Source organism: Ascaphus truei, chromosome 17, assembly GCF_040206685.1.
Source record: "Ascaphus truei isolate aAscTru1 chromosome 17, aAscTru1.hap1, whole genome shotgun sequence".
In the NCBI taxonomy this organism is placed as follows: domain Eukaryota; kingdom Metazoa; phylum Chordata; class Amphibia; order Anura; family Ascaphidae; genus Ascaphus; species Ascaphus truei.
This window is the reverse complement of record NC_134499.1, coordinates 35230350-35254557: the sequence shown is the minus strand read 5'-3', so window position 1 is coordinate 35254557 and position 24208 is coordinate 35230350.

Below are 24208 nucleotides of genomic sequence, written 5' to 3'. Positions count from 1 at the left end.
CTAACACGATCCGCTTATAATGTGATGTGATTCTTTGGACCCCAAGAACGGCGTTATAAGGGGGTTGAGCTGTATAGCAAATTATTTTAATTGAATCTCTTTGTTTTTCTCTCTCCTCTCCTTTGTCCCACAAAACTCATATTTCAGGGTACCGTATATTCTTCTCTAAATTGAACTTTGACAATTTTGTTGGAAATGTCGAGTTTTGCTTTCACGTGGCAATTTTGACTAAACTTTTTGGCGAACTTTCGAACTTTTTCGAAAGTTCAAGCCAAAAGTCAAAGCCAATGTGCTTATCTGTACTCAAAGCCTCATTGGGATGATTTCAATTCTTTATGAATGTTTGAACAAATGTTAAATAGAACACATGTCAATAGGATTAAGCAAAAATATAGACACCCATTCATGTATATTCATTTGTAGATTGCTTTTTCTCAAATACTTATTGATGAAGTTGTCCATAAACAGTGCAGCGAGGGGAAAGGTCAGTGCTGTAGGGATTAAAGGTCATCATTGTAAAGATGACCATTATCCTAATTGATTGAATGACACCATCATTATACGTTTTCTTATGAGATTTATCATTTAACCACTTTGGTGCTAAGGGTTTAAAAGAATAAAACAATATACAGGCATACCCCGCATTAACGTACCCAATGGGACCGTAGCATGTATGCAAAGTGAAAATGTACTTAAAGTGAAGCACTGCCTTTTTTCCCACTTATCGATGCATGTACTGTACTGCAATCATCATATACGTGCATAACTGATGTAAATAACGCATTTGTAACAGGCTCTACAGTCTCCCCGCTTGCGCACAGCTTCGGTACAGGTAGGGAGCCGGTATTGTTGTGCAGGACGTGCTGCCAGGCGCATGCGTGAGCTGCTGTTTGCCTATTGGGCGATATGTACTTACTCACAGTTTTCCATTAAAAGTCCGATCCGCGGTGTACGATCCGTCAGCGGATTGTTCCAGTTTCCACGTGGATTAATACAAAAATCGTCATTGGATACACTCCAGCGACGCCGGACCAGAGCAGGCCACACTCCCGCATCCTGGCTACTAGGACCAGGCCCTAACTCTGTGGCCAATTCCCCCTCCCCTGCCTGTGTACTTTGTTGGCGCGGAGCACCACCCGGAAATCAGACCCACCTTCTGCATCCGCCCACGTGGCCAGTTCAGCGACGCGGGACCAGAGCAGCCTCTCACCGCACCCCATGAGTGGGGGGGAGAATTAAATCTGTATTTGTTTTCTGTCCCAGTTCTGATTGAAGTAAGTTTGTCATATGTTAATGCTTATGTATACCAATTAGTGTGTGCGTGTGCGTGTGTGTGTGTGTGTGCGTGTGTGTGTGTATCAGGTGTGTGTTTGTGGGGGTATATTCATATTCATGCATGTGTTGCGACTCTCAAAATATCTTCGTTCCAGAAAAAAGGCTCTTCTCCCTTGAATGGTTGCAGACAAACTGGGCTATACAGAATAGGTCGGAACTTGGAAATAGCTATCGATTATGGGTCGGCGGGGAAGGGATAGCTTAGCACGCAGGGAGACACCCCTATTAAAGCAGCCGTCCAAGCCACATTTTTTAAAAGACATTTTAATAGGTTTGAAGCAGGGGTCTCAGAGCTGAACTGTGTTAATTTCATCTCCGGGGACCCCCTGCTTCCCAAGACACTTACCTCGGCAAGCATGGGGTCCGTAGATCTGAAATGAAATACAGATAATACTAGAAAACCTATAAAGATTCAAATCCGTTGGAGGAAAACGGTTGGAGAAAATAAGATCACAAACAGTAGAACATCCACAACAACAGCACAGAGTGGCAACAACCTTGAGTGCATGATTGCTAATGCAAGAAGCCTTGCACATAAAGTGTAGCAGCTTAAAATATTAGCAAAAAAAGAGCCATATGATATGACAGGCATTACTAAAACATGGTGGGATGAAACCAGATTTAAAACCTATTATAAGGGAAAAGATTTATGAAAGGGATTGGTGAAAATGTAGAGACTGTGTTGATTTGAAATTTACAGTGGAGATACAAGTAAAAACAAATTGTTTGTAGAGATGTGCTGTAAACCCCCAAATATCTGTGAGATTCAGGAAGCCAAATTACTTTTGCAAATGGAAAATGCAAAACCAGGTCATGTTTTCATTCTAGGTGATTTTAATTATCCGGACATCGACTAGACATCGACTGGAGTCATGAGATTAATAGTATACTTGAAGGAAACAGTTTTTTTTGGTGTGCTAGAAGACAATTACATGGCCCAAATTGTTAAGGAAACAATTAGGAAGGTGACATTACTGGATTAGTAATACCAAACAATGTAGAAGTAATAACAAATATTGAAGTGAAGGAACATTTGAAAAAACAGTGGTGGTTTCACTTGAAATAAGTGATCAAAAACAGGATACTTTGGGATTTAGAAAGGCATATTTTAGTCAACAAAGGAAGAATCTACAATAAATAAATTGGAATGAAGCTCTTACAGGAAAATTACGGAAGATAAATGGCCAGTCTTTAAAGCCTTTTAAGATAAATACACTTATCAGTGTATATTCTTGGTTAATAGATAAAAATAAACAAATCCAATACAATGTGGCTAAAATAAACATGTCCTGGGACAAATTGAATTGAAGAGGCCGGCTTTTAGATGGTGAGATAGGACACTGGCATCTTATCAGAATTATAAGGAATTTAAACAAAAAGTTGCAAAATGTTAAAAGGATTGCCATAGAAGGTAAGATTATTGCTTTTTTTTTTTTTTTAAAAGGTCTTTAAGTGCATTTACAACAGAAATATCAGAAGAGAGGATGTGCTGTACGACCCCTTCAGTGTGAGATTGACAGGTACATTTTTGGTGAAAAGGAAGTATATTAAACAAATGGGTTGCCTCTGTATATACTGTACCAAGGGGGGAGTCATTGAGAGGATTTCACAACATCAACAAGCATTTGGCTAAGGCTGCGATTATAGTGTGCGCAATGGGCAACAAAATACAGGACCTCTATCAGGCCAGCCATAGTGCGCGCGAGGAAGCACGACGGCGCTGCAGATTTTTGAAGCGACAAATCATTTTGTTTTTTTCGGGTTTTTTTGTTTTTTTCGTGTGGCGGCCATGTCACGTGAGTGGTTCAGCCAATGAGGGCGAATTAGGGTGGTGACGTCGTGGCCACACCTCCCCATCAGATTACACGGATCGCTCGGGCGACAGGAGCGCGCGGCTCGCTCCGTCGTCCTGGCGCGCCTGCACAGGAAGGAGTGCAAAAGCGGCATGATAAAATGAAGGCAAATAATGCACCTGACCCGGATTGTATGCACCCAAGGGTTCATAAGGAGATCAGTTCAGTCATAGAGAGTATGTTATATTTAATATTCAAAGACTCAACTTCCACAGGCTCAGTAACACAAGATTGACATAATGCAGATGTTTAAAAAGGAGGCTAGATTACAACCAGAGAATTACAGACCTGTAGGCCTGACACCAATGGGTGGATAGCTAGTCAAAGGTTTATTAGGGAATAATATTCAGGAATACCTTTTGGATAACATAAGTATTAGTAATAGTCAGAATGGATTTCTGAGGGATAGGTCATGCCAAATTACCAAATTAATTTCTTTAAGGAGGTAACTACGCATTTAGACCAAGAAAATGTAGTTGATATGCTTTCATTACATTCTGCAAAGTCTTTTAATATGGTGCCACACAAGAGGTTAGTTTACTAAATAAAGGAACATTGGTATGGGTGAAATTATTTGCTCCTGGATTGAAAGCTGGTTGCCGGGTAGGCAGCCCAGCAGTGAGTTGTCATATTTTCAGATTGGGATAATGTAAATGGAGTACCTCAAGGTTCGGGACTGAAGCCATTGCTTTTTAAACTTGTTGTTTAATGACTGCAAGGTTGGGAGAAGAAGCAAAGTCTCCATCTATGCTGCCGACACTATGTAAGATAGTAAAATCAGAGCCGGAAGCAATTTCTCTACTGAAAGACTTCGATGAACTGGAAGCTTGGGCAGGTAAATCCCAGGTGAGGTTTAAAACATGTTACATGTACAAGGTTATGCCTTTGGGAAGCTCGAATAATCATGCTACATGGTACCTACATACTAAATGGGACACAATTACGTCAGTTCTTGATGGAAAAGAAGAGTGCTTGTAGACAACAGGCTTCGCAATAAGGCTCAGTGTCAAGCAGCAGCTAAAAGGCTCATAAGAATTATCATCTACTGTATAAATTGGAGTATGGATGGAAGGGAAAACAGCATAATTTTTCCACTGAGTAAGTCCTTAGTAAGACTACACCTTGAATACAGAGTACAGTTTTTTTTAGCTCCGCTCCATAAAAAAAAAGACATTATAGAACTGCAAAAGGGCAGAGAAGAGCCACCAAATTAATAAAGGGGACGGAAGGTCTGACTTTGGAGGAAAGGCTATCCAAATTAGGCTCATTGACAGAAAAGAGGCGCCCAAGAGGGGACATGATTACTATTTATCAATATATTCAAGGTCAGCACATAGAACCTTTAAGGGAACTTTTCATCCCAATTACAGTACAAATGACACAGGGCCATTCCTTGAGATTGGAGATTAGCAGATTTCACCAGCAGCAAAGGAAATGGATCCTTACTGCAAGGTCAGTAAACATTTGGAATTTACTACCAATTGAGACTGTAATGGCAGATACAATAGCTATCATTAAAAAAAACTTTTTTTTCTTTTTAAGGAATATATACAGGGATCTACCAAATAAATTAAACGTAGGAAGGATGTTGATTCAGGGGCAAACCTGGAGTTGGGAAGGAATACATTGTTTTCCCCTTATGATACATAACTGGGGGGAAAAATTACGTTTTATTTTGTAGAGGTGTGAAATTTTCGCATAAAGTACAGAACCACACTTAATTTGCCCATTTTGAGTCACCAAACAAGCCGCCGGTGAGTCAGCGTTCACAAGCAGCACATTGCGCATTGATATAATGTGCATCGCCATTTTGTTTCATGCAAGCTTATTCATTCGTGACATTATTAACCCTTTGAGGCCCGGTGAAATGTTTTGCAAAAAAATCGAATTTGGAAAATAAAAACGGCTTTACATTTTGCGAAGGCATTTGGGACAGTTTGGCCCATCTCTAGTTTTTTGGGGATTTCCTTCCTCTGAATCAATATAAATACAAATATTGGGTATCTCAGCAGACTAAATTGAACATAGGTTAAACTCAATGGGCATGTCATCTTTTCTGTGCAACCAATTATATATTCAGACATTTACTGGCACTACGATGTGGCTGCCAAAAAAAGGTGCACTTGTGATTTCAATCCTACGGCTTTCTTGTTACTATTATGCATAAAGGGCCATATTTACTAAATGGTGCTATTCCATAAGACACCATATAGCTCCAGAAGGTACCCAGCCTATTCAAGTGAATGGACGATAGGATGTCTTACTGAAGGCATCTTATGGCATAGCAGCGCTTAGTAAATATGGTCCCTTATGTCAAGATCTCCATATTAAGGTTTTTTATTAGCTCCGCTTTGCACAACTTTAATTGCTCTCTGTGACACCACATGTGGAGCATTTGTATGATCCTGTTCATAATAATAATTTCTCAAGAATATGTACACTATTTATACACTAATTACATTAAAAATAGATGCACAGATCAAAAGCCCTTTTTTGTTAAACCAGTCTTTTATATTTCATACAGAGACCTATTAAATAGAGTACATATTGACTTACAGTACATACCTGCTACAACACTCATCTAAACAACACGTGGAGAGCAGCCTGTGAACACACCTGAGATACCCGAGAAATCAGCCTATTTGCATATTTGAATTGGTTTATTTACATATGTAAATGAACACGTTTCCCCGGCGTGTTCACAGGTCCTCACTCTGTCTCTTCCACTCCCGCAGAAGCCATATTGCAGCTTCCTCCAGCATCAAAGACTCGTCATCATTTTTTTATTCTTTTAGCCCTGTAAAGTTTGGCAAAATATCTCGCAAAACAGTGACATTCCAAGACAAAACTCGCGACAACTTTTGCGCGCAGAGTTGGGACAGTTTCGCACATTTGTATACACCATGATGCCTAACTAAGCTTACATTTGGCAACAAAAATGTATTTGGGATCCCTTCATGCATAGGGCGCAAAGAATCATATGACAATCCTGAGTAGGGACTAAAATGTTTCCAGGGTCAATTGCTCCTAGGACGAAACTGAACTGCCCGTTCAAAAGCTTCTAAGAAATTCAACCGGCCCACTTAGTGAGATTGCATCTTTAATACTACAGGAGGTATTTGAACAAATGTGGGAATACTTCATTGGTTTTTTTTTAATCATAAATTGAAGTGAGTCAATTGTTTTTATTTTCTAGATAATAAGGTGTCTGTCAACTTGCACAAGCGAATACTTCACCAGAAGTTCATAAGATGGTGAGATAGATTTATAATGTGGCACGTACTTTGATATGTAGAAATACACAATCTTGGCAAATTCAAAACCCAGACCCACAATATTACATATTTATATATTTAATAAGGCCAACTGGAGCGCTACTGGAAAATAACCTCAAATTTACAACAGTAAACAAAGAAGCCCCAATGCACATCTAATCTGACAAATTAATGAATGTATATATATGTTTTTCTTCTCATAAGTATGGGTCATTTTGTTTAATCTTTTGGCCAGAACATGTTAAACCTGCAAACACATCAAGGTAGACCCCTTTAAGCAGGTCCTACTCTACCACTGGTATATTGTGTCCTTTGTCATTTCCTCCACTGCATAAAGAAATGAGGAAACAAAACAATGATATAGTAGATAGCATGGGACACGTGACGTACGAGGTGCCCAATGAGTTCAAGTTTACAAGTTCTATGGGGCAGATCTATAAAGCTTCGTTAGCCTATGTAACCAGGGTCAGCCTTAATGGCGGTTCCATCGGTGCCATCGCACCGAGCCCTGCTGTTACAGAGGCCCCGCACTCTTCCCCACAACAGTTAGGCTGCGCTTATAGTGCCAGCAATGGCAACAGCGCGTCAAACAAATGCATTTCCGCCATCACGTGCACTTGTAGTAAGTGCGATGCGACGGCTTGATCGCGATCGCTGGAAATCATCTATATTTGATTTTTCCAGCAACCACAGCCTGACGTCGCCGTCGCCGGCACTATAAGCGTAGCCTTAAACTGATTGTCGGGGAGAGCATGAGGCCTATGTAAGTATCTCTTACCTGGTCCAGATCTCCCGGCATCTCCCCTCCTACAGTGTCCCGTCATGGCACAGCGATATCAAATGGCGTCACGATGCCATGACAAAGTGACGTCACATGGCGTCGCGACTTCATGTGGTGCCGCATTGCCACGACCATGATGATGTGACACCGCAATGTTTGAGGAGAAGAAATGACCACCAGACCAGGAAAGAAGCCCCCCAAAATTACAAGCCGGGCCTGTATTTAACCTAACATTGCCCTAAAGTAACATTGGGTTAATTATAAAGCCTATGCACTAAAGCAAATAACCTAACGTTAACCCAATTCTACTCCTAAAATAACGTATGGTTATCTTTTTTTGGCCGTTAGTGGTAATGACATACAAAAGAGGTGTACCCCCTAATATAACATACTCTATACACTAACCTGACGTTATTTAGGTCATATCTAAAGGTGGTGTTAGCTCCAGCCAGACACTGAAATATGGGTTTGGCAGGAGAGAGAGCTAAGATGGGTGTAACATGAGTCATATTAAGCTAAGGAAAGGCAGTGCTAACTTAACGTTATTTTGCATATAATCACCTTTGTGGATACCTATTAACTCAGAGAAAAAAAAACGTCCATTACCTATTTAGGTAACGTCACTTTTTGTGCCCTGATGTAATGGAGCTCTGTGAATCTGCCCCTATATGCGCCATCTGTGCAGGGTCGGAGTAACCACTAGGGCAGCACATTTTGGGGGGCAGAGGGAGTGGCAACGGAGGACGTTGGGTGCAGCGTGGCAGCAGAAGAGGCGGGCAGGAGGAGAGGAGGACAGCAGGAGCAGAGCATGGCTGTGGCAGAGGAGGACGGCGGTGGGAGAAGAGGACGGATGACTGCGAGAGTGAAGCAGGGAGGCAGAGGAGGAGGACAGCTGGGAAGGAGCACGCTTCAATGGTCCAACCCGGATGTCTTCACTGCTACAGCGTGATCTTCTCCAGCATCCTCCTCTGCCGCCCTGCTCCACCACCACAGTCCTCCTCCACCAAAGCCAGATAGGCATTATTAAGGGGTTGAGATGAGGAGGAGAGGGGTGAGAGAGGAGAAGAGAGGGTATGAGAAAGGAAGAGGGGGTGTTAGGTCTGCTGATGAAATACAGGTGGGATGGGTGAGATTAAGCCAAGAGGAGGGGTCACCTACTTCATTGTTTTATGTATTTTATCATAGATTGAAGTAAATCGATTGTTTGTATTTATTAGATAATAGGCTGGCTATCAACTTGCACGAGCGAATAATACAAAAGTAGCGCATAAAATGTCGAGATAGATTTATAATATGGCAGATACTTTGGTCTTCTTATCAAACACCTATTTGAAATGGAGCTATGCATTATTTACATGTTTGCATCAGCACAGTTTGATAAATTGCCACTGGAGATTTTTGCTGTATTTCTACTTATTAAATAATCTGATAGCATTTATAAGAATTTAAACGATATTTCACAATTTACAGTATGAATTGAATTGACCAAAATGAAAAATGTGATTTAACCCCTAATCTCCCTTAAATTAATTGATTTTCAGGTATCATTAGTAATTCAGCATGAATTCGTTCGGATGAAGGATTGAACAGCGCATGATAAAATATTTGGGTTTTTCATTATATTATTGGTTTTGCCTATTGCTTTAAAGTGTATTAGCCAGCCCTGGGCACGATTTTTCTTTAAATTTTTGTACTGACCCTTTCCAAAGCCGTTTCTATTTATAAAATGTGATGCTTTGTTCTGGAGATATGTGTTTAAAATATTAAGGCAGCAGTGCGCAATCTGGGGGGCGCGAGACTGCCTGCGTGGGGGCATGCGGTTTACAGAAGCCCAGCGCGCTTCCCGAAGGCACTTAAATTAAGCGCTAGGGGAGCTGCAGGGCCTCTGTAAACCTTTTCTTACCTTGGCTCCACACGCGTCGCCATGGCAACGTGATGTCATGATGCCAGAGCCGATGCCGGAGCCGAGGTAAGGTGAGGTGACGGCCGGCAGGGGGGCGCAGGAAAAAAAGTTTACGCCCCCCTGTATTAAGGGGCCTATTCTATATGCCTCACTAATCCACTTATCGAGGCCTTTGCAGCCAAAATGCCTACTGCCATTCTGTAAGCCTTGATAAGTGGGTGATAACGACATAAATCGCCCATTTTTACAGCCTTCAAAAAAAAAATCACCGGGTGAGCGGCCATAAGCCACTTATCATCAGGTTCTGAAACTCGTGCGATTCTAGAATGGCGAATTTCTCCGAAAATCCTCATGCAGGAAAAGTTGGCGTGAAGCTGGGGAGAAGCTGCTGAGAAGGCGGCGAGAGAGGAGTAACAAAAAAAATGCATTTTTGCTATATCAGATTGATGCCTTGAGTCTCCGGAGCTGAATGCATTTACAGGTAACTTCATTACCTTAGTGGCTAACTCCTAAGGCAATAAAGGCGTTAGCCACCAGTCCCATGTTTATTGTGGGTAGCGGGAGTGGGTGAAGGGAGTATTTGGCCCTTGGTGGGTGTTTAGGCCTTGCGGGGGGTTGCGGGTGGAGTTAACCCTTTCATTACCTTAGCGGTTATTACCCCCTCCCTTTACCCACCCGGTAGGTATAAACACCCACCAAGGGCCAAATACCAATTTCACCGATGCTTGCTACCCACAATAAACATTCAAAAACACAACAACCATACTACCCACTTCCACTACCCCCAATAATCCCCCACAACACATACAGTACATTTATGAGCAAAATAACTACTATCCAGATATGGATAATAGCTCATTTGCCCATTACAAAATCAAACTATAGCCAGCCAGCATAAATAAAGTAAATTAAAAAAACATTCCACTTACCCCTGCCATCATGAAGGTCGTCCTCATCAGCATACTGCAGGTCCATGTCCTCCGTAGCCAGAACATTGTATTTTTTTAATCTACTCGCCCCTAACTTCTTAATCACCTTAGCGATTAATAACCTCTATAGTAATGAAGGGGTTAACCCCCGTCCCCCGCTACCCACCCGGGAGGCCTAACCACCCACCCGGACCCACTATACCCACCCTGTACACATTGTTTGGCACAGTGGTATATCATACCCATATAATATGGGCATGATAAGCCTCTATAGCAGTCAATGGTCAACCTAATAAAAATAATTAAGGCCAAAAAGATACAATAATAAAAGAAATACACAAGCACCTAAACAACCCAACAATAAAAGAACTAAAAAGCCTCAAGTACACATCAATTACATTAATTTATCAGTGAAACAGCAAAAGAATTACAATTATGTTATTCCAAAACATAAGAATACAAATAAATAAACACAGATCCAACCAATCAATTAAAGAAATAAAAGCACTAGCCAACAAAATAAATAATACATTTAAAATGCTAATCAATCCTAAAAATGTACTAAAAACAAGCCATGCAAATTCAAAACAATTGAATCCAAACAATAAACAGAAATCGAAAAAAATAACAAATCAATTCAAAACAAGCATTTGGCAAAAAAAATGCATTGGCTGTCACTGTATTTATCTGTACCCTAGAGGGGCACAGATGAATACAGTATCAGTCAATGGGCAATCACAAACATAAAAAGAAATAAATACAATGAAAAAATATTCACATTCAATATTTTTCTTACTTTTAGAAGTCTTCCCCCTTCCGAAGTGTGGCATTTCAGGAAACTCTCGATCCGCGATGTCATCACCCAATCACCTCGCAATCCAACTCCGTCCTCCTCGAAGGACAGCATAAGGTAAAAAACAATCTTCTTTCTTTGATCTTCTTTCACCATTTTCTATCTTCATCTGTCATTATTTTCTTCTTTTCTTTAATCTTCTACCTTTCAATCCAATAGAGCCCATGCTAAATACACAACGGAAGTTATCTCGTCGTCTTCTTGAGCTAAAATGAGATGGAATAGGCCTTATATAGGGCATGTGACATCCCATTATAGGGTCAGATTGTACAGCTCCAATTCGATTGGACGCTGTATTATGATCCAAACTCTTTTTTTTAAGGACGTGACGTCATCTCCTTGGGCGGTACATCTCATACTTAAAAACACATGTCTCATATCACATGGTACTAAAGCTAAGGGGATTGAAGACAATCCCATTGGTTGCTGTACCATGTGATAGGTCACATTAGTTAAAAGGGATGTGACATCATCCCTTAAATGGGGATGGATTAAATTGTTTGGATTACATTGTTTTGAATTTGGATGACTTGTGTTTAGTACTTTTTAGGATTGGTTAGCATTTTAAATTAAATATTTTTTTGTTGGCTAGTGCTTTTAATTATTTATTTGATTGGTTGGATAGAATAGGCCCCTAAGTGTCCGATCCAGTGACATGCATTAGCTCAGGGCTCATAACGCCCCATTACTAAAATCAGTAACGGCTGTGATTTTCCTTGAGATGAATGTTTATCCACAAAGCTAATTATATGCAAAAACAACAAGAGCACAATGTCTGTTATACTTAACGCCATCTCCTTTCTGTCTGAAAAGAGGACTTAACCTATTGGTATTTCTTAATGCTATAATGTGTTATCTCAGGTTAGCACAGAGGTTCTCAACTCCAGTCCTCAAACTCCTCCCAACAGGTTTTCAGGATATCGCAGCTTCAGCACAGGTGGCTCAATCTGTGGCTCAGTCGAATATTGAGCCTCTGATTGAGCCACCTGTGCTGAGTCTTGGCTATCCTGAAAACCTGACCTGTTGGGGGGGCATTGAGTACTGGAGTTGAGAACCTCTGGGTTAGCACCTTGTTAAGTCGGTAACAGACCTCTGTGGATCTGGGCCCAATTGTCCGTGAGGTTAAAATGAAGCTCTCCCAAGGGTCCATTTCCGTTTAAAGCTTACCATTGTAGCCTCAGAAGCTAGAGGTTAAGAAAATCATGCTTTTTTAACACTACAAAATATACAGCTCAACCCCGTTATAGCGCGATCCGCTATAACGCGGATCCGTTTATAACGCGGTTTGAGCATGGACTCCGAATTAAAAAAAAAATAATTTAAATCAAAGAATAATCGCATTAATATCAATTCAAGACATCATAAATATCTAATCTAATCTAGAAATTGAATATCTCTCACAATTGAATTCTGCATATGATTAACATAATATAAAAAGCATATCTCAGTCTGATAGTTCCTGATAGCTTTTTCCTTTATTCATTTCTCTAGCATTGTATGTTATTTACAAGTGTTTAGATTATCCTAAATTGTGAGAGATATTCAATTCCATGATTAGATATTTATGATGTTTTGAATTGATATTAATGCGATTATTCTTTGATTTAAAATTAATTAATCATGTATATCGATTTGAGTATTACTCATTTCTCACACATGTATTCCACAGATGATATGTATGTGTTTATTGATTTTTTGGATTTTGTTGGTCTTTTTTAACATGTTTTTCTATTGTATATTATGTCTTTGTGGTTCTTTACCTGCAGTGCACTACACCCCTTCCCTGTGTTTCATTTTCACAGGGGATTTGTGGCCTGAGGGTTGGTTTTACCTGGGCACAGGTAGGCGGTGCTTTGAGGGTGGAGACTATAAAAGAATTTGATCTAGACCATTGAAACTACTCTTTGATAAAGCGCACCATGCGAGAAACACGTTAGAGGTTTCTCTTTTTAATTAGCTTATGTCTCATAAAATTTTTGTTATTTTTTCAATTTGGCCTCCAGTTCTCCTTCTTTTTTGCTGTGCTCCCAACTTTTTTCCTGTTCATCTACATACATACACCGTCTCTCAGGCTGGTGTAATGGCGGTTCCATCGGTGTCACTGCACCGAGCCCCGCGCGTACAGAGGCCCAGCGTTCTTCCCCGCAACAATGAAACTGATTGCCCGGGGGACAGCACAGGGCCTCTGTAAGTGCCTCTTACCTTGTTCCGCGGCATCTCTTGCTGTGGCGTCTCGTTGTTAGAGCGCCGCGACGTTACATGGCATCCCATTGTCATGCCAACGTGATGTCACATGATGCTACAATGTCTGACGCTGCGTCGTTGGAAGAGGAGATGCCGTGCTGGACATGGTAAGAGACCCCGCAATAGCCCCACGCCAAAAAAAGCCCCGCAAAATTCCCAGCCGGCCAGGCTGTAGCTCATATACAGGTGAAAGAATTGGGGTGCTCCAACCCGCAGCAACTCCATCCAATAACATGAATAATATTATTATTGACCCTGGAGAAACCAGTGGGAGTGGGTAGGTACTTAAGGACTTGTAAGTATCAGTGACAACAGTCAAACTTAACTATAGTAGTCTAAACCAATAAACCCCACTCACGTCATCTCCAGGGTTCCTCTGCCGGCGTGCAAGCCAAGAAGGATCCAGAATCCAGAAACATCCAATAGCAAAAAACAAATGGCGCACAGCCAGGGAGCCAGGTGTGGAATAAAAAACTTTTCTTTTATTGCAGCATGGTAAGAGACAAAATCACCCCTTGGGGGACACAGACAGAGACCTCCTACGCGTTTCGGACCAACGGGTCCTTTATCAAGGAGTATGGGGTATGCTTAGGGTGGGCACCTTAAATACCTAGTACTTAATAGGCAAATTACAAAAATCTGTGTAAAATCATATCGCGGGCCCACTGCGAATGCGCGTGATGTCATCCGGTGCGCCGCTCCAACAACCCTGAGGATTGTGGGTAAGAACCGCCCCCTAGCGTCACTCGCGCATGCTCACAGTGAGCCGTGAAGGGAAATGACATTCCCTTATCCTCTGTCTCTGTCCCGACCCCCCGTGACGTCACCACGATCTCTGATTGGCTGAGGCGCACCGCTGCACCACCAATGACTGTGTGAGGCAGACGAGGCAGCTCCAATCGCACAGAGCCCCGTGTGCATACACGAAGAGGAAGGGAGAAAATACAGAGAGGAACGAATGGTCTATCATACTCAATAAGAGCACACCGAATGAAAAATAAAGTGAATCAATACATGCTCCCATTGAGAATGGTGCCCATCCCCAATGCAGATCCCACATATACACTGACATACACAAGAATATACATACATAGGATCTGTGATCCATATCAAAAAAATGCCGTCGTAGTTACACTTGACATCCCAAGCATAAACATAGATCGGATCTATAATCCATATTAACAAAATGCTGTCATAGTTATCTACATATAGAAAATTTATTAAAAACAATTCAAAATAATCCACAAGACATTGTGTGTTATGTCTTGTTTTTTCTGTGTCTCCAGTTGTGAAGAGGAATCAACTGTACACATTGTATGTTATACATATTCTATGGCTATTTGTTTAATCAATGATTTTTAAAAGCCATCATAACAATTGCCCTCAGCAAGAGGCTACTATACTAACAAGTGGCAAAAGCCACATAGATAATACATCATAAAGGCTCTAATAGTATATCAGGGTCTGATGCAAACACAATAGGGTAGGATAATTTTCAGAAAACAGTGTTTAGCAACATCATATTATAGCAAACAGTCAGATCATATAGCTTATAACTTTTTATGCTTTACATTTGAGGAAGCATGTTATTTTTACAGCAAAAAATAGTGGTAAAATGAATCCAAGCTATTAATTATAACACATTATGCCATTGTTCTTATTATTTATTTTTTATTATTTTTTAAGAAAGTGGCCCAGGTTCCACTCAACATTTAGACCTAAAGCAGTATGACTGAAATGGAGGATATCGAGACACTAGAAGAGGAATCAGCAATGTATGCCCTGAACTGCTGTGATGACACTATTAGAAAAAAAAGGGCACTACAAGTATTTGAACGGGTGGTAGATGCTGACACTAAGGACATTTCAGATCTTAAAACACACTTCCAAAGATTGGAGAGACTCTTAATTCTGAACATTAGAGCATGGTGGGATATCATCTCCCTGGAGAACTATACATTAAATAAAAGGATTCCCAGGGGTTTGCGGGTGAAAAAGGTTCCAACTTTTGGGTTTACCACTCCCCAGTTTGAACAGCAATGGGTTCTTGCATTAGATCAGTGCAGCTTCAAACTTATGGAACTCATTATAGAGCAAAAAGTAAATGAAAGGAAACACCTGCAAACACAAATTAAGGATCTCCAATCACAACTGCAAAAATTTAAAGATTTAGAACGCTTTAAGAATTATGACAGGATACTGTCAGAAACAGTGTTGAAAGCTGAGGAAGATATTACGGCAAAAAAACAGGTCAAATATGATAGGGACCGCACCGACTACGAGAAGAAACAAGTGTACAGTTGGCAGAGCAATGACCAAACTAGTGGAGACTCTGATTTCCTCCTGCCTCTGTCTGGAAAAAGGAGACTGAGTGCGAGAGGTTATCAACATCAGAGAAATCAGAGTCTCCACTAGTTTGGTCATTGCTCTTAGATTTTAGTATGGATTTACGCGGGGTTGGCCGCATTACTTTTTCTCTCTGTTGATTCATCCTTTGGGAACCCTGATTCCCCCTCTCTCTGATAGGGTTAACACGCTGCCAACTGTACACTTGTTTCTTCTCGTAGTCGGTGCGGTCCCTATCATATTTGACCTGTTTTTTTGCCGTAATATCTTCCTCAGATTTCAACACTGTTTCTGACAGTATCCTGTCATAATTCTTAAAGCGTTCTAAATCTTTAAATTTTTGCAGTTGTGATTGGAGATCCTTAATTTGTGTTTGCAGGTGTTTCCTTTCATTTACTTTTTGCTCTATAATGAGTTCCATAAGTTTCAAGCTGCACTGATCTAATGCAAGAACCCATTGCTGTTCAAACTGGGGAGTGGTAAACCCAAAAGTTGGAACCTTTTTCACCCGCAAACCCCTGGGAATCCTTTTATTTAATGTATAGTTCTCCAGGGAGATGATATCCCACCATGCTCTAATGTTCAGAATTAAGAGTCTCTCCAATCTTTGGAAGTGTGTTTTAAGATCTGAAATGTCCTTAGTGTCAGCATCTACCACCCGTTCAAATACTTGTAGTGCCCTTTTTTTTCTAATAGTGTCATCACAGCAGTTCAGGGCATACATTGCTGATTCCTCTTCTAGTGTCTCGATATCCTCCATTTCAGTCATACTGCTTTAGGTCTAAATGTTGAGTGGAACCTGGGCCACTTTCTTAAAAAATAATAAAAAATAAATAATAAGAACAATGGCATAATGTGTTATAATTAATAGCTTGGATTCATTTTACCACTATTTTTTGCTGTAAAAATAACATGCTTCCTCAAATGTAAAGCATAAAAAGTTATAAGCTATATGATCTGACTGTTTGCTATAATATGATGTTGCTAAACACTGTTTTCTGAAAATTATCCTACCCTATTGTGTTTGCATTAGACCCTGATATACTATTAGAGCCTTTATGATGTATTATCTATGTGGCTTTTGCCACTTGTTAGTATAGTAGCCTCTTGCTGAGGGCAATTGTTATGATGGCTTTTAAAAATCATTGATTAAACAAATAGCCATAGAATATGTATAACATACAATGTGTACAGTTGATTCCTCTTCACAACTGGAGACACAGAAAAAACAAGACATAACACACAATGTCTTGTGGATTATTTTGAATTGTTTTTAATAAATTTTCTATATGTAGATAACTATGACAGCATTTTGTTAATATGGATTATAGATCCGATCTATGTTTATGCTTGGGATGTCAAGTGTAACTACGACGGCATTTTTTTGATATGGATCACAGATCCTATGTATGTATATTCTTGTGTATGTCAGTGTATATGTGGGATCTGCATTGGGGATGGGCACCATTCTCAATGGGAGCATGTATTGATTCACTTTATTTTTCATTCGGTGTGCTCTTATTGAGTATGATAGACAATTCGTTCCTCTCTGTATTTTCTCCCTTCCTCTTCGTGTATGCACACGGGGCTCTGCGCGATTGGAGCTGCCTCGTCTGCCTCACACAGTCATTGGTGGTGCAACAGTGCGCCTCAGCCAATCAGAGATCGTGGTGACGTCACGGGGGGTCGGGACAGAGACAGAGGGTAAGGGAATGTCATTTCCCTTCACGGCTCACTGTGAGCATGCGCGAGTGACGCTAGGGGGCGGTTCTTACCCACAATCCTCAGGGTTGTTGGAGCGGCGCACCGGATGACGTCACGCGCATGCGCAGTGGGCCCGCGATATGATTTTACACAGATTTTTGCAATTTGCCTATTAAGTACTAGGTATTTAAGGTGCCCACCCTAAGCATACCCCATACTCCTTGATAAAGGGCCCGTTGGTCCGAAACGCATAGGAGGTCTCTGTCTGTGTCCCCAAAGGGGTGATTTTGTCTCTTACCATGCTGCAATAAAAGAAAAGTTTTTTATTCCACACCTGGCTCCCTGGCTGTGCGCCATTCGTTTTTTGCTATTGTAGCTCATATACAGTAAAAAAAGAGATTACTGCATGTAAATAAGGAAGTGGCAAGACGGCATCAGTATGAAGAATAAACCCTTTTTAAAGCCACTTTGGACCCGCTCTCTACTTTCAGAATGTGCTTATTGAAATATCTGTAAAACCTTGGGGAAGAAATTGATATAGATCTGCTATTTCTGAAGCTAAAGAATTGCTTTAAATGTATCATGGAAATATTGCTTCCTTCAGAAAGCCATTATCTTGAAAATTCCATTAGCACATCATATGTGTAAACAATTGTTTTAGTATAGGCTATGTGATACATGTGTACACACACACACACACACACACACACAATAACAGGATGCAGTGCAACATCTGAACTATTGTAGCTTAATGTTAGTATTATTAGTGTTAAAGATATCTCATGTGTGTGTTTAGGGTGCTGGGTACATGCTGCAACATTTCAGTGACATTTCTGCAGACAGACTAATGGCCCATCGGATTAACCGCGGGAGTCCCTGGCAGTCCCGTTCAAACTGAATGGGACTGCCAGGGACCCCTGCCGTGTTAATCCGATGGGCCATTAGTCTCTGCAGAAATGTCACTGAAATGTTTGCAGCATGTACCCAGCATTTACCTGGATCTTGTTGGTGATAGCCCCAGATTTTCCAAGGCAAGTTTTAGAATACTCGTCGGCGCACCTGTATAAAGTATTTATTAATCTAATCCAACCAGCCTGGAAAGTTTCAATTATGGAACAAGGCATAAGGTTGAACATATTGTCTGCCCTGCTTCAAATATGCCTTTTCATTGTAAGAGAATGTTATTTTAATAAAGTGACAAGAATAATTGAGTATTTTTCTCTTGCGGCGGATTCTGCTTGTTGTTTTTTTCGCCCGTTCTGCGACTTACATAAAAGGTAAAGTAACACTTTTAAAGAAGCTTGAGAATAAATAATGCATAGCCTTTTGCACTTTATTATTACCATATTGTTGTTGTGCTGCCGGGAAAAATAAACCGTTTGTATCCTGGATCTACAAACAATGTAGAGGTGATAGTTCAATCATTAAAATGTTGTCCCTAAATAAAGTTATCGTATGCCAACATATTTTTCATTATTGTGCATTGCCGGTTGCGGTAAATGTAATTTTCTAACTAAAAGTTAGATAAGAAAAGGAGACATGCATAGTGAACAAAACACTCAATTGAGTGTCAGTATGGTATTGTAACTGTATAATGAACAGCTAAATCTATTTAATCATACACTGAATTAACTCTGGTTTGGGGGGGAATCCATGTTGTTCTGGCTAAAGTAAAATCGAGAGCGGGAATGAGAATATGAAAAATGTCTAGTGCATTAAACAAAAATATAGAAATAATCATCTGGTAGTTTTTTTTAGCAAAATGTTTTTCAAAGACAGAGGACCATGATATATGCAGGTCTTTCACTGGTCCCCATTGTCACAAGCTATACAGTAGTTCTTATATAGGGCTGACAATGGGGCTCCATTCAATCAGGGAAAATAATGTGACGTTATCTAAATAGGTATGGTAATAATGCAGAGAAATAATACAATGCACATTGGGAAAAATCTAATGTGCGTTACAATTAACGCACGTGTTCCAGCCGCATAACACACGTGAATTATCTAAATGTAATGCACGTTCAAGTTCAAATAAATACACAAAATGAAGGGAAGATTATCAGCCATATTAGCCTGAACCTACAGGTGTGAACATGGCTGAGGAGGCTTTCACCTCTACAGGTGTGAACATGGCTGAGGAGGCTTTCACCTCTACAGGTGTGAACATGGCTGAGGAGGCTTCTATCTCTACAGGTGTGAACATGGCTGAGGAGGCTTCTATCTCTACAGGTGTGAACATGGCTGAGGAGGCTTTCACCTCTACAGGTGTGAACATGGCTGAGGAGGCTTCCACCTCTACAGGTGTGAACATGGCTGAGGAGGCTTTCACCACTACAGGTGTGAACATGGCTGAGGAGGCTTCCACCTCTACTAGTGTGAACATGGCTGAGGAGGCTTCTATCTCTACAGGTGTGAACATGGCTGAGGAGGCTTCCACCTCTACAGGTGGGAACGTGGCTGAGGAGGCTTCTATCTCTACAGGTGTGAACATGGCTGAGGAGGCTTCCACCTCTACAGGTGTGAACATGGCTGAGGAGGCTTTCACCTCTACAGATGTGAACATGGCTGAGGAGGCTTCCACCTCTACAGTTGACCTTGCTTCTGGATTCTATAACCACTGAGGAGGAATTGGAGATCTTCATTTATGGGCTGGTGGATCACCACTCCAAATTATTAGGGGCGCTTTTCTAGACCTGCCTTTGTCATTATAGGCAATTCCCAGAAATTACGTCTGCCTGTAATTAATGGCTACTTTCGGTGTGGCCTGTTTATCGTAACTGTATTTCCCTGCGCTAATATTAACTGAGTTTCGTGGATTTGCAATGTCATTTGCATCTGATTTGCATATGAGTAAGCCTAACGTGTCCATCAAAAGTTATCAATATGCTATTTTTTTGGTTAACTCTAGGTTATCGGTAGGTTCATTTCTTTAGGTGTTAGCAGTATCGTTACGACAATTATGGGTAACCGCCCAATGTTCTACTATTATAAAAGTTTTTCTTTTGTGAAGCTAATATTTATTTATTTATTTATTTATTTATTTTACTATGCCAAAATTCAGCTGTACACCCTTGTCTTCGTTTGCGTTTTCTATGACGTCTGAAAGTTTTCTTGAGTTTTATTTTCTAAATCATCATAATCCATAGTCTGCTTCACATAATCTCCAAATTGATTACACTTTTTTTTAATTCGGAAGATGTGTTCAAATCAGCATTTCCTTGTAAACCATATAATGCTTTGAAGTGCAAATGTCAGAGGCTAAGCAAAGCATTAATTAATCTTATTGCAGATAGCGTTCCACACTAATCTGAATCACCTTCAGAACATCACAGCCATTGATGGATCTGAATAAACAACCATATAGAAGACTCAAAGACCTTGACCAATTTGAATGAAAACTATTGATTGGGGATTATATTTCTCGACCTTTTTATTTTTAAAAATTGTTCAGCGTTTGCATAATCCCTGTGATTCAGGTTTTAAATACTTACAGTTAAAGTTTGTATTAAAGAAAGCCAAGTGAGCACATAGGAAAACAGATAGATTTATGGATTACGACTTTCCAAAATTAGTTTTCATGCAAACTATTTCCCTGCTATTTTCATCTTCACTGGTTCAGTGCCCATAAGACATTTCTTACTAGAAATTATACAGTGCACTATTCATTTAATTAGTAGACAGCAAATCCATTATTATTAAAGGATAACATGCTTGCCATTTAAGCCCTCCCCAAAACTAACTAAATAAAGTTGCTCTCTCTCTCTCTCTCTCTGGAGTACTGCATAATACAAATGATAAAAATAATTGTAATAGAAAGAAAAAGACGATTTGTTAAAAAGTTTTTTTTTTTTTTTTAACGGCATAGTTCAAAGTTTTAAACCAGGGGTTGCCAACTCCAGTCCTCAAGGGACACCAACAGGTTAGGTATTAGGGATATCCCTGCTTCAGCACTGGAGGGCTCAATCAGTGGATGGTTCCAGTTGACTGAGTCCCTGATTGAGCCACCTCTGCTGAAGCAGGTATATCCTTATCTGCAGTCAATTAGTGATATGCGCTCCAACATAAAAGTCCAATCCTGGTGTAAATCCTTTAGGTAATAATGTAGAAAAATAGGTACTGGGGCTAGTGAGGTATGTATTCATAATGTAGCATATACCATTAACAAGAACTCTAGCCCTGAAGGCTGAAATATGAAGAAAATCAGACCTACAGCCTCATTGGGAGAGTCCAGAGGTAGGTAGAAAGAGGAATATCTACTCACAATTTGTATTGCCCCAGTCCTGTAGTTCTTGGTGGGCGTGCAACCAGGAGAATGCAGAGACATCCAAGGGCGCCAAAATCAACACCAAATGGGCCCGCGTGTGACGTCATTGCGTTTGTGGGCGGGCCCATTTGGTGACGATTTTGGCGCGAATTGGGGCTGCCTTAAAGGGTATTTAAATACCAATACTGTGGGGGACATATTACTCCTTGATAAAGGGCGAATTGCCCAAAACGCGTAGGAGGGTACCTACCTCCGTTTTTTTAAACTATGGAAGACTAAAGCATTTGATATATTTTTATTCGTTTTGTGGGACCTACTTTGTTCAGGGCTGTGCGTTGGAGTTTTTTTCCCTTATATCCTTATCTGACCTGTTGGCAGCCCTTGAGAACTTGAGTTAGCCACATCTGCTTTAAACCTTTCCTGTTACAGCTAAAAGCTCTGTTATGGAAGATGTTGACTCATGGATGAAAAAGGGATCTATTTGGCCATGAGTTCTGTTGATTCAGTAGCACTCACATTTACGTCAATACAACTGCCACGGGTGCTCAGGCTTCCACAGCAAGTGTGAGGCGTCCGCTTGATGTGTCTGGTTTTGCGCTCCGGTCCTGGTTTTTGCTGGAGCTTGCCCTCACCTGGCTGTTGCGTTCATCTTGGTTCCTGGCAACCTCCTATTGACTTCACCCTGTGATCCCAACTCTGCACCTCTGCCGCCTGCCTTGATCCTCTGCCTGCAACCCGACTACATTTACTCCAACAGGACTCTGTCCTTTGGCTCTGGTTAGCGAATATATTCCCCCTACCTCAGCCCTGCGGGTCCGCTTCCTGATCTGGGACGAACACCGTTACACTGTAGCAAGGAAGGGATCAACTGGAAAATAAAGATACAAAGTCTGATCCTCCAATAAATGTCACAGACGTGTCACAAGACCGCTGGAGTGCCGTGTGCCTTTCTGTTTTCCATGGGTTATGTTGATACCGTCTTGGAAACGTTTTGGCACTCGCCAGTTTCGTTCTACCTGTGTCAGCAGCCGCTTCTCCTACCCGGTGCAGATTCCCAGGGGTTTTCTGCCGACCCTCTCATGCATATAGAACCAAAGATACCAATGAGCGGCAGCCGCACACAGGAATTGTGGTGCACACATCAAGCGTAGGTGCTTTTCTTTAAATACATCATAGTGCAGATATCACAATGTTTCGGTGCAACCGAAACTTTCATTCATTTTTCTATCCTTTATGTTTAACTATTCTGTCCTTATACAATACCATAGTGCAGGAGTTGCCAACTCCAGTCCTCAAGGTCCACCAACCGGTCAGGATTTAAGGTTATCCCTGCTTCAGCACAGGTGGCTCATTCAGAATGACTGAGCCACTGATTGAGCCAGCCGTGCTGAAGCAGGGATATCCCTAATACCTGGCCTGTTGGTAGCCCTTGAGGACTAGATTTGGGTGCCCCTGCTATATTGCATACATCCTAACTACGCCTATTTATCAAGGAGACTCACTGAATGTTAGCACACAAATGTATTATTTTCCTGTTGTCTCCCGGAAAATAATTCCATCATTCCCATGCCGGTCATTGGACATGTTAGAAATCCCCCATATTCTTGTCCCAAACCTCCCTGAAAGAGGCTTTCAAATGCTACGTACAGCTAGTATGCCATATCATTGCAAAATTGCTTCAGAATGACGCTCCTTTGATATATTTTAATTGGAATATTTATTGGAAGTCTCTTATGTGACAGTTACAGACAACATTGTGACAAAACAAGGCCTTGGAGAGCGGATGTATATGTTTCATGATAAGATTCTGACAAATGCTAATATTAAAATCTAAACTACTGTATGTGTTGAATTACGGAATACATATTTTTTTGTCTGGATTATTTCAAAGGTAAATTACAGTTTTGACATATCTGCTCATAGGGTGGTGATGGTTCCAGCTATGAAATCCAATTTGCCTCCCAGTGCTCCTACTGCCTGTCATATGGCAAAAATTATATATCTAATAATCTGCATTAGTGTTTTGCAGACTCTTTGGAAACAAGATGAGGCAGTGGGCTAGATTTTGCTATTTGTGCATTTGCACCATTTCAACGCTCTCATTTTCAGTAGTCTTTCTAAATGCACAAAATACTGTGCACTGATTACAATGACACAATTAAAGAGAATACATTTTAAATAATGGTTGCAGTCAGTTAACAGGAACCTGTGAGGAGCCAAGGATCTTACGTATTGTATCAAACACCAGCACAAAGGACTATAATTACCGAGCAGGCACTAAGCACCTTACTGCCCATTCATTTAAATAGTCCAGACATTCCCAATTGGCTAAACACTGTTTACTAAATCTGGGTCAAAGTGCTTTTAGTGTATTAAGACCTCGTATTTATTACTATTTAACAATTTGCACACCATTGCAGTGGAATGTAATAGGCAATATTATTGATCATGTGAATATGTGGCTATCACATCATTGATTATATTACTAATCTGTTGTAGTACATTTCTAATAACTTGCATTTTAGGAATTGTTTGTGGTATTTAAAAAATAAATGTTATGAATTTGTATGTATGCTGTTTATTACATGGTGCAATATTTATTAGTACATTTAGTTGCTGAAAAGCACTTATAGGTACATCATCTTTGAGACGTATGTTTACAGCGGTGTACTTAAATACAACAAATTAGCAAGGTCACAGTAACATTATTCTTGCTTT